The sequence below is a fragment of the Myxine glutinosa genome, chromosome 11 (assembly GCF_964187855.1).
Source record: "Myxine glutinosa chromosome 11, kmMyxGlut1.1, whole genome shotgun sequence".
In the NCBI taxonomy this organism is placed as follows: domain Eukaryota; kingdom Metazoa; phylum Chordata; class Myxini; order Myxiniformes; family Myxinidae; genus Myxine; species Myxine glutinosa.
In genome coordinates this window covers 37,097,818-37,111,444 of record NC_136271.1, presented here as the reverse complement: position 1 = coordinate 37,111,444, position 13,627 = coordinate 37,097,818, and the positions used below count along the sequence as shown (strand labels likewise).

The 13,627-nt window shown below is 46.6% G+C and overlaps 1 protein-coding gene across 2 annotated transcripts in view; it reads right to left on the bottom strand.

The window, feature by feature from the left end:
* LOC137436579 (hippocalcin-like protein 1) overlaps window positions 1-13,627 on the bottom strand; it is a 52,506-nt gene that overhangs the window by 38,505 nt on the left and 374 nt on the right. The gene's annotated exons all lie outside the window — the stretch shown is intronic.

The following is a 13,627-nucleotide window of genomic DNA, read 5'->3' as shown; positions in this document are numbered from 1 at the left end:
AATATGTCCTTCTTCTCGAAGGTGGACCTCATACGCGGTTACCACCAGGTCCCCGTCAGGCCGGAGGACATCCTGAAGACGGCTGTCATCACGCCGTTCGGTCTTTTCGAATTTCTTCGGATGCCCTTCGGTTTGAAGAATGCGGCTCAGGCATTCCAGCGCCTCATGGACAGCGTCTTGCGCGACTTGGATTTCATCTACGTCTATCTGGATGACATCCTCGTCGCAAGCGCATCCCGCGAAGAGCACCTACACCATCTCCGCACGCTCTTCGAACGTCTGGGCCAGCACGGCCTGATCGTGAACCCCGCCAAGTGCCGGTTCGGTGTCCCCGAAATCGACTTTTTGGGGCACCGCGTCACCAGGCACGGGGCCATCCCCCTACCGGCCAAGGTGGAGGCGGTGAAGGGGTTTCCGCGCCCCCGCACGATCAGGGGGCTCCAGGAGTTCCTGGGCATGGTAAACTTTTACCACCGTTTCCTGCCCCGCATCGCCCAGCTCCTGCGCCCCTTGCACGAGGCCCTCCGAGGGAAGCCGGGCAAAGGTGACGTCACCTGGACCGAGCAGATGGACGCGGCGTTCGTGGGCGCGAAGCTCGCCTTGGCTAACGCCACCATGCTCGCGCACCCCGGCGCCCGATGCACCGATCGCCCTCACCACCGACGCCTCGGACTACGCGGTGGGCGCGGTGCACGAGCAATGGGTGCGTGGAGCTTGGCAACCGCTGGCGTTCTTCAGCCGGTAGCTTCGCCCGCCCGAACGCCGGTACAGTACCTTCGACCGCGAGTTGCTCGGGCTCCACCTGGCGGTCAGGCACTTCCGCCATCTGCTCGAGGGCTGTGCGTTCACGGCCCTCGTCGACGTGGACCACCCACCGCCGGTGGCTCGGCCCCCGCGTCGGGGCCGCCCCCCGGCGGGCGGACCCCCGGCACCGCCCAGCACCGCCGGCACGCCGCCCCCCGGTCCGGCACCCATCCCGGGTACAGCCGGGGGCATCCCAGCTGGCATCCCTGCACCCCGGACGCCGCCGGTCGCCAGAGGGCGCTTCGGCCGGGTCATCCGTTTGCCCCGCAAACTGGCCCTTCAGGTGCGCGGGAATTCTGGGGGGGCACGTGTGGCGGACACGAAAGCCCACTAGCGTGGTGACATCAATCCGCGCACCAAGTGGGCGGCGGCCACGCCCGAGGGGTAGGCGTGGCCTCAGGATATACACCGGGCGCGCAGCCCGGAGCGCGCGAGTGCTACAGTGACCTCTTGTCAATAAAGACACTTTTGTTTTAACCGCGTTGTCCGCTTCCTCCTTGGTAGCAAGTCGCGCGCGTAGCACCGCGCTTCAATACTGCATATAGATGCATTAATGTAATGTGTTGTAATGTGAGTAACCGTGGAATTGCCCTACTGTATTCTTGCGAAAGAGGAAGGAAGGATGCAAAAGGGAGGTGGCAGTAGGAATGACAAGTTGTTTCAGGATGCAATAGTCATCACATTGACCATACATGTTTACATGGTTACTTCTGCTTTGCAAGAGTAGATAGAAGAAGAAAGAAACACCTTTAGTGGCCATTTTCCCCACAGAACAGGGGTTGGCCTTTTTTGGGCACCTTGGTCCCCTTTTTTGAAACAATGTTTTATGGCCGGATGCCCTTCCTGCCGCCAACCCTGTTAGTCGCCTCTTGCGACACACAGGGAATTACCAGTGAACTGGTGCTCAAATTTGCTGACATCAGAAGGATGACAGGCTGAGTCAACCCCCCTGGTGTTAATTCAGCGATCGCCTGGGATTCGAACCCAGGATCCTAGTATCCCAAGCCGCCACCCTAACTGCAAAGGCAACACCAGGCCTTTGCAAGAGTAGATAGAACAGAAGCAAATAAATCCTCTTGGGCTAAATGTTTATTCAAAGAATTTGTTTAAAAGAATGTTTGTAGGATAATAAATACAACTAAAACTAAGTCAATGGCACGCATTCACAAATCCCCACGCTGCCCACCTAAAGCAAACTAGAAAAATGGATTGACGTTCAACCAGCAATGACAAAGTATAAAATTTTGAGTTTAAATATTTTTCCCCATTTTGATCCCTGTGACACCAAGTCCCCACACCCTGGGGCATGAACCGGCGATTGAATCCAAAAAATAGTTACATATTCATGCGTCCGCCAATATTGATTGCACATACATGATGGTGTGAGTCGTCGCTTTTGATGAATCTCTTCCCTTCGTTGGCGTGCTCACTAGGCATTGTGCGTTGTGTGATTGCTATATCCGGAAAAATGGATGGTGAGCAGATGCCAATACAGAGAAAAACCTGAACAGAGAAGCAATTAAAGTGATAGAGGTGTGTGCTATCCCTCTCCCACTCTCTATTCCTATGAGCATAGTCGGCTGCAGGTGCAGTAAATGCAACGTGAAGTCTGATTCACATAGGCCCAGCAGACTCGCCAGGTTGTTGGTATGATGACGGCTGCTCTTGATGTCCAAAGTGGATACACCTAGCTGCAGATGCTTGTTGTGCAGTGATGCCTAAATTGGTGCCACCACTGACTTTCATGGACACATTTATCCACGATGTAGAGCTGCCCAGGCTGACCTGCAGGTGCGGTTTGATATCTGAGTGTCCTTCTCATAGCCTTAACCTAAAGAGGCTTCCCCCACAAGGCAGTGGGAATCTGTTACCCTGGACAAGAGGCCCATTCCAGATACTGTCAGCCAGAGCCAGCTGAGCCCGGAACTCTCGTAGGGCAGGGACGTCACTGCCCGAGGTAGCAGAAAAACAGCTACCCTGCTACCGCACATACATATAAAGTTTCATTAAAATATGTTCAACCATGTGCCCATAATTACATTTTTTGGTGTTTAACCTTTTGACTCCACCCCAGGGCGCAGACCCAAAAATGATATTACTCTTGCACCATGTGGTGATAATGTAGTGATCATGTAAAAGGATAATGTGGTGATAATGTGTCATGTGGTTACCATAACTACCAAGTTTGGTGAATTTCTGCACAACTGTTTAGGAGGAGATAGCGTGACAGGGCGGACAGACGGAGCTGAATACAATCTCCCCCCCCCCCCCCCCCCCCAGTTTATTTTCAAAAAGCATGGGGATAACGAGGAGGTTAGTTGGAGGGAGTTTACCTACAATGTGTTCATGACGATCTGCATGTTTTCATTGGCCACATCAGAAAAACATACTGTATGAGTGCCATGAGAGGAATAATTATTGGCCACAAATACAAAGTAATTAATAACAGGGTTAATGACAGAAATTATTTTTCACAAGTTAACCTCAAATGTTTTCACAATCATTGTCGTTTCCTTTTTCTATTTAACCCTTCGATGCATTCGTGGGTCTTTTTGTCTGGCATGATTTTGTTTTGTACGTTTTTACCCATAATCTTTCAGATTTCTTTCAAATAAAGACCAATGCATATATATGTGTGTGTAATGCTTTTTTTGTTCAGGATGGGGGGGGGGCGGTTGTTTTTAAAATGTAACCCCAATGATGCCATCGTGGGTCTTTTATGGCCGAAGGCTTTGTTTTTATAACTTTGCTATAAAAACGTTTCTACCCATTATCCTTCATCTATGCTTTCAGTACAGGGTAATACATGTTCCTCTGTGTGTTTTGGGGGGTTTTATCCACTTGTAAATAAAGGTATGCTAATTTACAAGTGAATGGATATATTATGCAAGGGTTAGCAATGAGTAATACACTAATTTACAAGTGAATGGATCTATTGTGTTGTGTTTTTTTGTAAATACTCGTACATGACATTGGAATGCATCGTTTTTTTTTACCCCCCCCCCCCTCCCCCTCACACACACATTCATGAGTGGGGGCAGGTAATAGTGCAAAACTATTCTGGGGGAGCAAACAATCTTTATGCCAAGTTTGGGCCTTGTGGGTCAAAGGGTGCGGAAGGTACATCGGAACACACCACACGCACGCATGCAGCACCGCTTTATAAAGGGGTGAGGGTGGGAGGGGGGGAGGGGGGGGGGGTTGGGAATGCAATAATTCAATAATAATAATAATAAAAATTAAAATAATACATCTAAAAGATTACAATAGCAAAGAAATTTACATTTTATTTGTTTTTTTTACAATAACCTACAGTCACGTGAAAAAGTAAGTACACCCCATGTAAAGTTTTGACTTTTTCAACATATTTCAACATACAGCTATTTGATCTTCAATTCAACAATATTGATAGGTAAAGGTGATATAATATAACAAATATCATGAAACATTTTCATTTTGTAGTCCATTGTATAATTTAAATAAACATAAATGCAAATTTCGCATGTGGAAAAAGTAAGTACACCCCTACATTTATCACTCCTTCAAATACCTAAAATTTGAATCAGGTGCACCAGCTCAGGTGCAAATGATTAGAACATCGTTAGCGAGGATCTTGGAGGAACCTGTCTTATTTAAACCTCAGACATTTAGTTTGGTTTGCTCTTTGTTGTTGAAGTGTGCAGCGTCACCATGCCTAGATCAAAAGAGCTCTCTGAGGCCTTCAGAAAGAAGGTTATAGATGCCTACGAGTCTGAGAAGGGATTTAAAAAGATCTCTAAACAATTTGAAATCAATCATTCGACTGTCCGGAAGATCATCTACAAGTGGAGAAGATTCCAAACAACTGGCAACTTGTTCAGGCCAGGCCGCCCCAGCAAGTTCAGCCCAAGAGCAGACCGCAAGATGCTCAAAGAAGTCTCTAAGAACCCCAGAATGTCATCACGGGACCTACAGGTAGCTCTTGCCACTGTTGATGTCAAAGTGCACGAGTCTACCATTAGAGAGGCAGCACAAATTTGATCTACATGGGAGGTGTGCCAGGAGGAAACCTTTGCTGTCCAGGAAGAACATCAGGGCAAGACTAAAGTTTGCCAATGAACACCTCGGCAAAGACCAGCACTTCTGGAACAATGTGCTCTGGACAGATGAGTCAAAGGTAGAGCTATTTGGGCACAGTACCAGAAGACATGGTTGGCGAAAACCAAAGACAGCATTTGACCACAAGAACCTGATACCAACTGCAAAGCATGGTGGTGGAAATATTATGGTTTGGGGCAGCTTTGCTGCATCAGGGCCTGGGCAGCTCACCATCATAGAATCCACTATGAATTCTTCATTGTACCAGAGGATGCTTGAGGATAATGTGAGGCCATCTGTTGGAAAGTTGAAGCTCAACGGAAGGTGGACCTTGCAACATGACAATGACCCTAACACACCAGTAAATCCACCATGGAATGGCTGAAAAGAAAGAAATGGAGGATTCTGGAATGGCCAAGTCAAAGCCCGGATCTAAATCCCATCGAGATGTTGTGGGTGGATTTGAAACGAGCTGTGCATGCAAGAAACCCCTCAAACATCACACAGCTGAAAGAATTCTGCATGGAGGAGTGGGCAAAAATTTCTCCCAGTCGATATCAGAGACTGGTAGACAGTTATAAGAAACGCCCACTTGAGGTTGTTTCTGCCAAAGGGGGCAATACCACCTTTCTGCCAAGGGTGTACTTACTTTTTCCACATGCAAAATTTGCATTTATGTTTATTTAAATTCTACAATGGACGACAAAATGTAAATGGTGCGCATGCGCAAGATTGGAGGTCTCGTCTCTTCAAAGCTGTCCATGCACGCTCGCTTTCGAAGTTAAGTAACTTTTCTCAATTGTGTTTTTGTCGAAACTGGTCTTGTATGTACCTATTGGGGTGTCTTGAATAGTATTCTTGGCGTTGGTTTTTCATACCTGTGTACAGAATCGTCGGTCTCTCTTATCGCGTATTCTGAGGCCTAAGTGTAGTACTAGGCTACTGTGTCCAACCTTGGCTTGAGGCTTCGTTTTTGTATCAGCGGTTCTCTGATCGCGCTGCAATTATTTTCCAGTCTCTGTTTTTCACGGTCTTTTCATCCCATACTTCCTTGTTTTAAAATCTCAAAAAAAAAAAAAACCCAAAAATATTTCCTTCTGTTCTTATTCGTTTATTCGTTCTTATTTGTTCGTTCGTTCGTTTTTCGACCACGTTGTTCAGTTTGTGATCACGTTGTTAAAAAATGTCTCATCTGACCCCTGAAGACCTGTATTCTGTCATATTCTATAACACCTTTTTCTTCTTCTTCTATAAAAGGATGCTTTCGACTTGCTCACCAAATCCATTCATTCCAAAAAAAAATTCCATCTCTTATAGTGCATCTTTCATTCATTCCCTAAACTCTCCAGCACTCCATCCTCCCTCCAGCGTCCTCAAACGTATTTTTGACTCGAATGTCTCAAGAAACTCATTTTGCAATAAATGTTCGTTTCCCATTAATCGTACATTTTTCAAAATCCCATCACCCCAAAATCCCATTTCTCATCACCCCTCCCCTCTAAATCTACCCCCTTGCCCATCCCCTCCAAATCATCCCCATCACCCATCTCTTTCAAATCTTCCCCCTTGCCCCTCCCCTCCAAATCTTCCCAATCACCCATTCCTTTCAAATCTCCCCCCACACCCCTCCGCTCCGAGACTCTCCCTCGCTCCTCCCCTCCTAGACTCCCCTCTCACCCCTCCCCCTCAAAGCGTCCTCCCCGCTTCTTCCCCCTTCCACCTTTCACCTTCATCTCCCTCAACCTTCTGCCTCGCTCTTCCCCCTCGTCAAATAACACCTCACTGCGCCTCTCCCAATCACCATCAAACCTTTTGTCTGCCCCATTCTTCCCTTTCTCCAAGCTATTCTGTAATCTCGGACACACCTTCAACAGCTCTCCCTACCTCTTCCTCCTCTTCCACATCTTACCCTACCGCCCCCCCCCCCCTGTTCTGTATCCGATGCTCCCCCTTCCTCTTCCTTAACAGTATGGACCTCAAACATCCGGGGCCTTCGCTCAAACTTGTCTGATCTCTCCATACAGGTTGCTTCTGACAAACCAGACGTGATCTGCTTAACAGAAACTTTCCTCCTTCATGATGTCTCTGATTCCTTGGTATCTCTCCCAGGTTACTCCCTCCTCCGGTATGATAGATCTGAGCCTCATCCTGGAGGTGGGGTTGCTATCTTTATAAAAAAACTCTCTTCCTCACTCGCCCTGCACTGCCCTCTCTCCACCTCACCCCAAGGAATACCTTTGGCTACGGCTTCCCCTTCGCTCCCACCTTTTGTTCATATGTGTGTTGTACCGTCCACCAAACAGTGATGACTCCATCTACATCTCGCTGTCTGAGAATATGGACCAACTTCTATCTACCCATCCCAACTCTCTCTTCCTCATATGTGGTGATTTCAACTGTCACCATGCCAGTTGGCTGGGTGTGGGTACCGCTCTCACCAGCCATGGCTCTTCAGCAAAGGACTTCTGTGACTCACTGGGACTGACACAATCTGTCAATTTCCCGACCCGGATTTCAGTCAACGGAGCATCTTCTCTTCTGGACTTGGTTATGACTAACTTCCCTGAAAATGTCTGCTGCTCTTCTTCTGCTCCAATCGGCTCTTCTGATCATGTGCTTGTTAAAGTGGACATCTCTCTGACCATTCTCAGAGAGCCTCCTCAGCGTCGACGAGTCTGGCATTTCACTCAGGCCAACTGGCACGGTCTTCAAGCAGCCATCAATCATCTGGACTGGTCTCCCATCTCTACTGCCTCTGACATAAATTCTTCCTGGGAATTCTTCCAAAGCAAACTGCTCTCTCTCATGCACAGATTTATCCCATCTCGTCTTCTGTTGTCTTACCCTTCCTCCCGTCCATGGAACACGGAATCTTGTGGTGAGGCTATTGCCCAGAAACAACTTGCTTTCGTCTCCTGGAAAGCAAATCCAACGGAAGGAAATCTCATTTCCTTTCACAAAGCCCGAAACAAGTGTGTGTCCACCCTCAGGAGAGCCAGGAAACAATATCTCTCCGTTCTCAGGACCGAACTCTCTTATCTGTCTCCCTCTTCCAAATCCTGGTGGCGTCTGGTCAAATCTGTTTCTGGTGTTTGTTCCCCCTCCATCCCCTCGCTCACCTCAAATGGCCACACGGCTGACTCCGCGCGTGAAAAAGCTGAATGCCTCAACTCTGTGTTTGCCTCTAAATCTTCTGTCCCAAACCCATCCCTCTCTGTACCCACCGTACCCAGTCGTACCCAGCTGCTCCTGGACTCTGTGTCCTTTCCTCCTGACAAGGTGGAAAAGTTTCTGTCAACCCTCGACTCGGATTCTGCAACTGGACCTGACGGCATCAGCCCACGGGTCCTAAAATCCTGTTCTTCCGCTCTTTCACTCCCTCTCTCTGTTCTCTTCACCCTCTCTTTTGCTCAAGGTCATCTTCCATCTGCTTGGAAATCTGCCAACATCACCGCTTTGCACAAAAAAGGTGCAAAAACAGATCCCAGCAACTACAGACCAATCAGCCTTCTCCCAATTATCAGCAAAGTCATGGAATCCATCATTGCTTCAGATATGAAATCTTTCCTCTTCTCCAATGGCTTGATCTCTGATCATCAATTTGGTTTCAGACCTGGACACTCTACTCTGGACATGCTGCTTCTGCTTTCTCAACAATGGATGGAGGTCCTCAATGCCAAACAGGAAATTAGAGCAGTCTCCCTTGACATATCACGTGCCTTCGATACGATCTGGCACCCCGCTCTGCTCACCAAACTCTCCTCTTTTGGTATCAATGGAAATCTCAACGCATGGCTGGCAGACTTCCTCTCTAGTCGTAGTCAACGTGTGGCCCTGAATGGGTTTCTCTCATCTCCTCTTCCTGTTCAGGCTGGAGTTCCACAAGGCAGTGTTCTGGGCCCTGTGCTTTTTCTGGTCTTGATCAATGATCTCTCTGACTCTCTTGAAAATCCTCTGTATCTCTTTGCTGATGACTCTACTCTCTGTCGCTCCATTCTTCATCCCTCAGAACGGCAGTCTGCTGCCTCCTCACTCTCTGCAGACCTGGACAAAATCACAGACTGGGCAAACAAGTGGAACATGTCTTTCAATCCTGACAAATCTCACACTCTTACGATGTCTCTCCAAAAAGACCGACTGGACAACCCTCCCATCCACTTTCTGAATAATCCTCTCCAAGAAGTTCTGTCACTCAAGCTTTTGGGTCTCACTATCTGCCATGATCTTTCCTGGGAAAACCACATTTCAAATCTGGCCTCCAAAGCCAGTCGCCGACTGGGCATCCTCCGTCGTGCGAAGTCCTTCCTTGGCACACCTGAGCTCCTCACCACATACAAGGCTTTCATCCGCAGCTCAATGGAATACTGCTCTCCTCTCTGGGCTGGTGCTCCTGCCTCACACCTAGCTCGTCTTCACGCTGTTGAAACCAAAGCGTTCAGAATCATTGGAATCTCCCGCGATGAAGCTAACTCCAAGGGCCTTTCACTCACTCACCCCAGGCAGGTTGGTGGTCTTTCCGTCTACTACCGACTCCTCGCTGGCCTTGCCCCCCCAGCTCTCTCTGGGCTCTGTCCCCAAAATATTCCTACAGGTCGCACAAGATCTGCCAGCAACCCTCTTATGGTTAAACTGCCAAAATCAAGACTCTCTGCTCACCTTCACTCCTTCATTCCTCTTTTCTCCCGCCTCTGGAACAAACTCCCTCACTCTCTTCAATCCCACTCCACCCTCCAGGTCTTTAAAACAGCTGTTCACCACCATCTCTTATCTTCCCCCATCCAAAACCTTGATCTTTTCTACCCCCGCTAATTTCACCCCAAATCCACTTTTTTGAAATACCAACTTCTGTCCGGGAAGTCCTTGGTGTCCTTGTGTTTTATGCTTCTCCCACCCCTCCCCCCCCCCTCCCCATGCCTCCTCTCCCCAAGCCCTCTCCCTCCCACACATCTCCCTGCTCTCAAATGTTATGTTTGTGTGCTTCCCTTTCTCTCCCCATCTTGTCTGCCGCTCCCTCTTTTTATATATTTTGTTTGTTGAGTTGATTTGTTTGTGAAATAAATGTTAGCTCTTTCACGAGCCTCGATTCAGTATACAGAAAAAAAGAAAGAAAAAAAAAACCCACTCCTGTTATGACCAAAAGTCCACAAGTAATCTCAGCAAAAAATATCTCACCAGGTCAAATCTGACTGCGTATCATAACCATAGTCATTCACTGAACATTACAATGTTAACATATAACTGTTATTTGTTGTATTATTAAAATAAACCCACATATTTTGCTACTGAATCATCCTCTAAGTGGTATAAAATCACGAAAATGTCATCATTAATCTTCCTCATCATCATCTTCTGAGTCGCTTGTGGTGGGTTCTTTGTTTGGGTTTTTGCATTGTTCACCTCCCATGCAAGTGCAGGCTTCTGTGCATGGCATGTTGTTGTTCTTGCAGGCACATACGTGGCTGTGTTGACATGCAGACACTGTACACTTGCACGCGGTCAGCTCAACTAGTCCAACTGCAGCAGGGTCTTTGGTCATGAGGGTGGGCTGGAGGGTTCCATCTTCGATGTTCCATCCATTACCATCTGGCTTTGGTAGTGCTTGGTTGGGGAGCAATGACTTCTTCCAGATGAATGACTGATAGTTAGCTCGATAAATGTGTTGCCTAATACTGTCAGATGTTGGTGGTAGGCATTCACTCTTCTGCCTTTTCTGGCAGAACATCCAATATCTGATTTCGTCCGCCGTGTCACCTGCTGCCCGAGCTGTTGTGTACAGGGAGCATATGAACCGTTCACAAGCACGGACAGTATCCTCTGTCGGTGAGATAATATCTCCCAGTTGTGACACTTTCTGTTGGTGGTCTTTACCGTCCTGAAGTTTCCTCAAAGCTGTCTTCTTACCAATTCCACTGAAGGCACTCGTCGTGTCACTTCCTGTTAGTGCATGCAATGATGGGAGTGCTTTGCATACTTCTAGACCAATGGCCAAGACTATTTCGTGGATTGGTATGTGTCGTAACTTTTTCTTTATTCCAGTACGAAACCAAAGTTTTTGGCATCTCATTGTGGCGTACATGTGTGTGCATATGACTGCAACGTCAGTATCTGGTGATTGCACGATCACCTGTGGGTGGTCATATGACGCATTGCGAGCATGCAGAAGAAGCCTGGTGTCTGCTTCTTCGTGGTCAGACTCCAGAGGTGAGAGTTTCGTCACATGCCCTCTTACGATCAGCTTGCACTCCTTTCCGTTCTTGAAGCCACCACTGAGGACCAGCTGATTGCCTGGTGCTAGTTTTTCTGGTGCAGTTTGGCACCATCGATCACATAGGAATGCACATAGATTTGCTTTGTTGTTTGGATTAAGTATATATTTGTCCCATTGTTTAGGTAGAGGTGTACTAGGTCCCAATATCTTAATCTCCAGTTCTGTAGAAGACCCTCGTCGCATGCATTCTCCGGTCTTGATAGAGTAACGGTGATCGTAGCGATCAAAGACCACATCTACCCTGTTGCAGCCATTCTTCCCAAATGGGGCTGATATCAGATCATAATACTTCTCTGCCAATTGGCCAAATGTCTTAGTGCCGCCAGATTTCACCATTTGGACCTCGAATTAGGCGATATTATTTTTGCATAATTACATGAACAGCAATGACATGCGAAATATAAAACTATTTTATAACATAGACATATACAGTCACATGAAAAAGTAAGTACACCCCATGTAAAGTTTTGACTTTTTCAACATATTTCAACATACAGCTATTTGATCTTCATTTCAACAATATTGATAGATAAAGGTGATATAATATAACAAATATCATGAAACATTTACATTTTGTAGTCCATTGTATAATTTAAATAAACATAAATGCAAATTTCGCATGTGGAAAAAGTAAGTACACCCCTACATTTATCACTACTTCAAATACCTAAAATTAGAATCAGGTGCACCAGCTCAGGTGCAAATGATTAGAACATCGTTAGAGAGGATCTTGGAGGAACCTGTCTTATTCAAACCTTAGACATTTAGTTTGGTTTGCTCTTTGTTGTTGAAGTGTGCGGCGTCACCATGCCCAGATAAAAAGAGCTCTCTGAGGCCTTCAGAAAGAAGGTTATAGATGCGTACGAGTCTGGGAAGGGATTTAAATCGATCTCCAAACAATTTGAATTCAATCATTCGACTGTCCGGAAGATCATCTGCAAGTGGAGAAGATTCCAAACAACTGCCAACTTGTTCAGGCCAGGCCGCCCCAGCAAGTTCAGCCCGAGAGCAGACCGCAAGATGCTGAAAGAAGTCTCGAAGAACCCCAGAATGTCATCACGGGACCTACAGGTAGCTCTCGTCACTGTTGATGTCAAAGTGCATGAGTCTACCATGAGAAAGAGGCTGCACCAATTTGATCTACATGGGAGGTGTGCCAGGAGGAAACCTTTGCTGTCCAGAAAGAACATCAGGGTAAGACTAAAGTTTGCCAATGAACACCTAGGCAAAGACCAGCACTTCTGGAACAATGTGCTCTGGACAGATGAGTCAAAGGTAGAGCTATTTGGCCACAGTACCAGAAGACATGTTTGGCGAAAACCAAAGACAGCATTTGACCACAAGAACCTGATACCAACTGTAAAGCATGGTGGTGGAAATATTGTGGTTTGGGACAGCTTTGCTGCATCAGGGCCTGGGCAGCTCACCATCATACAATCCACTATGAATTCTTCATTGTACCAGAGGGTGCTTGAGGATAATGGGAGGCCATCTGTCGGAAAGTTGAAGCTCAACCGAAGGTGGACCTTGCAACATGACAATGACCCTAAACATACCAGTAAATCCACCAAGGAATGGCTGAAAAGAAAGAAATGGAGGGTTCTGGAATGGCCAAGTCAAAGCCCGGATCTAAATCCCATCGAGATGTTGTGGGGGGATTTGAAACGAGCTGTGCATGCAAGAAACCCCTCAAACATCGCACAGCTGAAAGAATTCTGCATGGAGGAGTGGGCAAAAATTTCTCCCAGTCGATGTCAGAGACTGGTAGACAGTTATAAGAAACGCCTACTTGAGGTTGTTTCTGCCAAAGGGGGAAATACCACCGATTAGAGCCAAGGGTGTACTTAGTTTTCCACATGCGAAATTTGCATTTATGTTTATTTAAATTATACAATGGACTACAAAATGTAAATGTTTCATGATATTTGTTATATTATATCACCTTTATCTATCAATATTGTTGAAATGAAGATCAAATAGCTGTATGTTGAAATATGTTGAAAAAGTCAAAACTTTACATGGGGTGTACTTACTTTTTCACGTGACTGTAGATATCTCATACTCATGAATGAAACTTTCACAACAAAATTGGATGTATCTTGCCTGTAGGGGCTAAGAGAAAAAATAAATAAATGAAATCCGTCAAAATCTCAGATTTACGCCTCGGACACCACCCCCCTCATAGAAAAGTGGCTGCCATTTATTGTTGCTGCCACAATTCAACTGTACATCAGGGCTGGATTTGTTCTATAGATGTTCCCAATCACCTGGAAGTGCCAAACCAACTGTGTAGTGGGTGTTGCACGTAACCATTTCGAGCAGATTCTGGCTCCTGGACTAAAGGTACCGAACATTAATATCAGTCGGAGAGTGGTTAGAATGAGCTTTATATATTGGATATTATTTTGAGAAATAAAAATGAATAAAACTTTGGCGCCTTGTGGACAATTGTATCTCATTCGGAGAACATTTTGAACT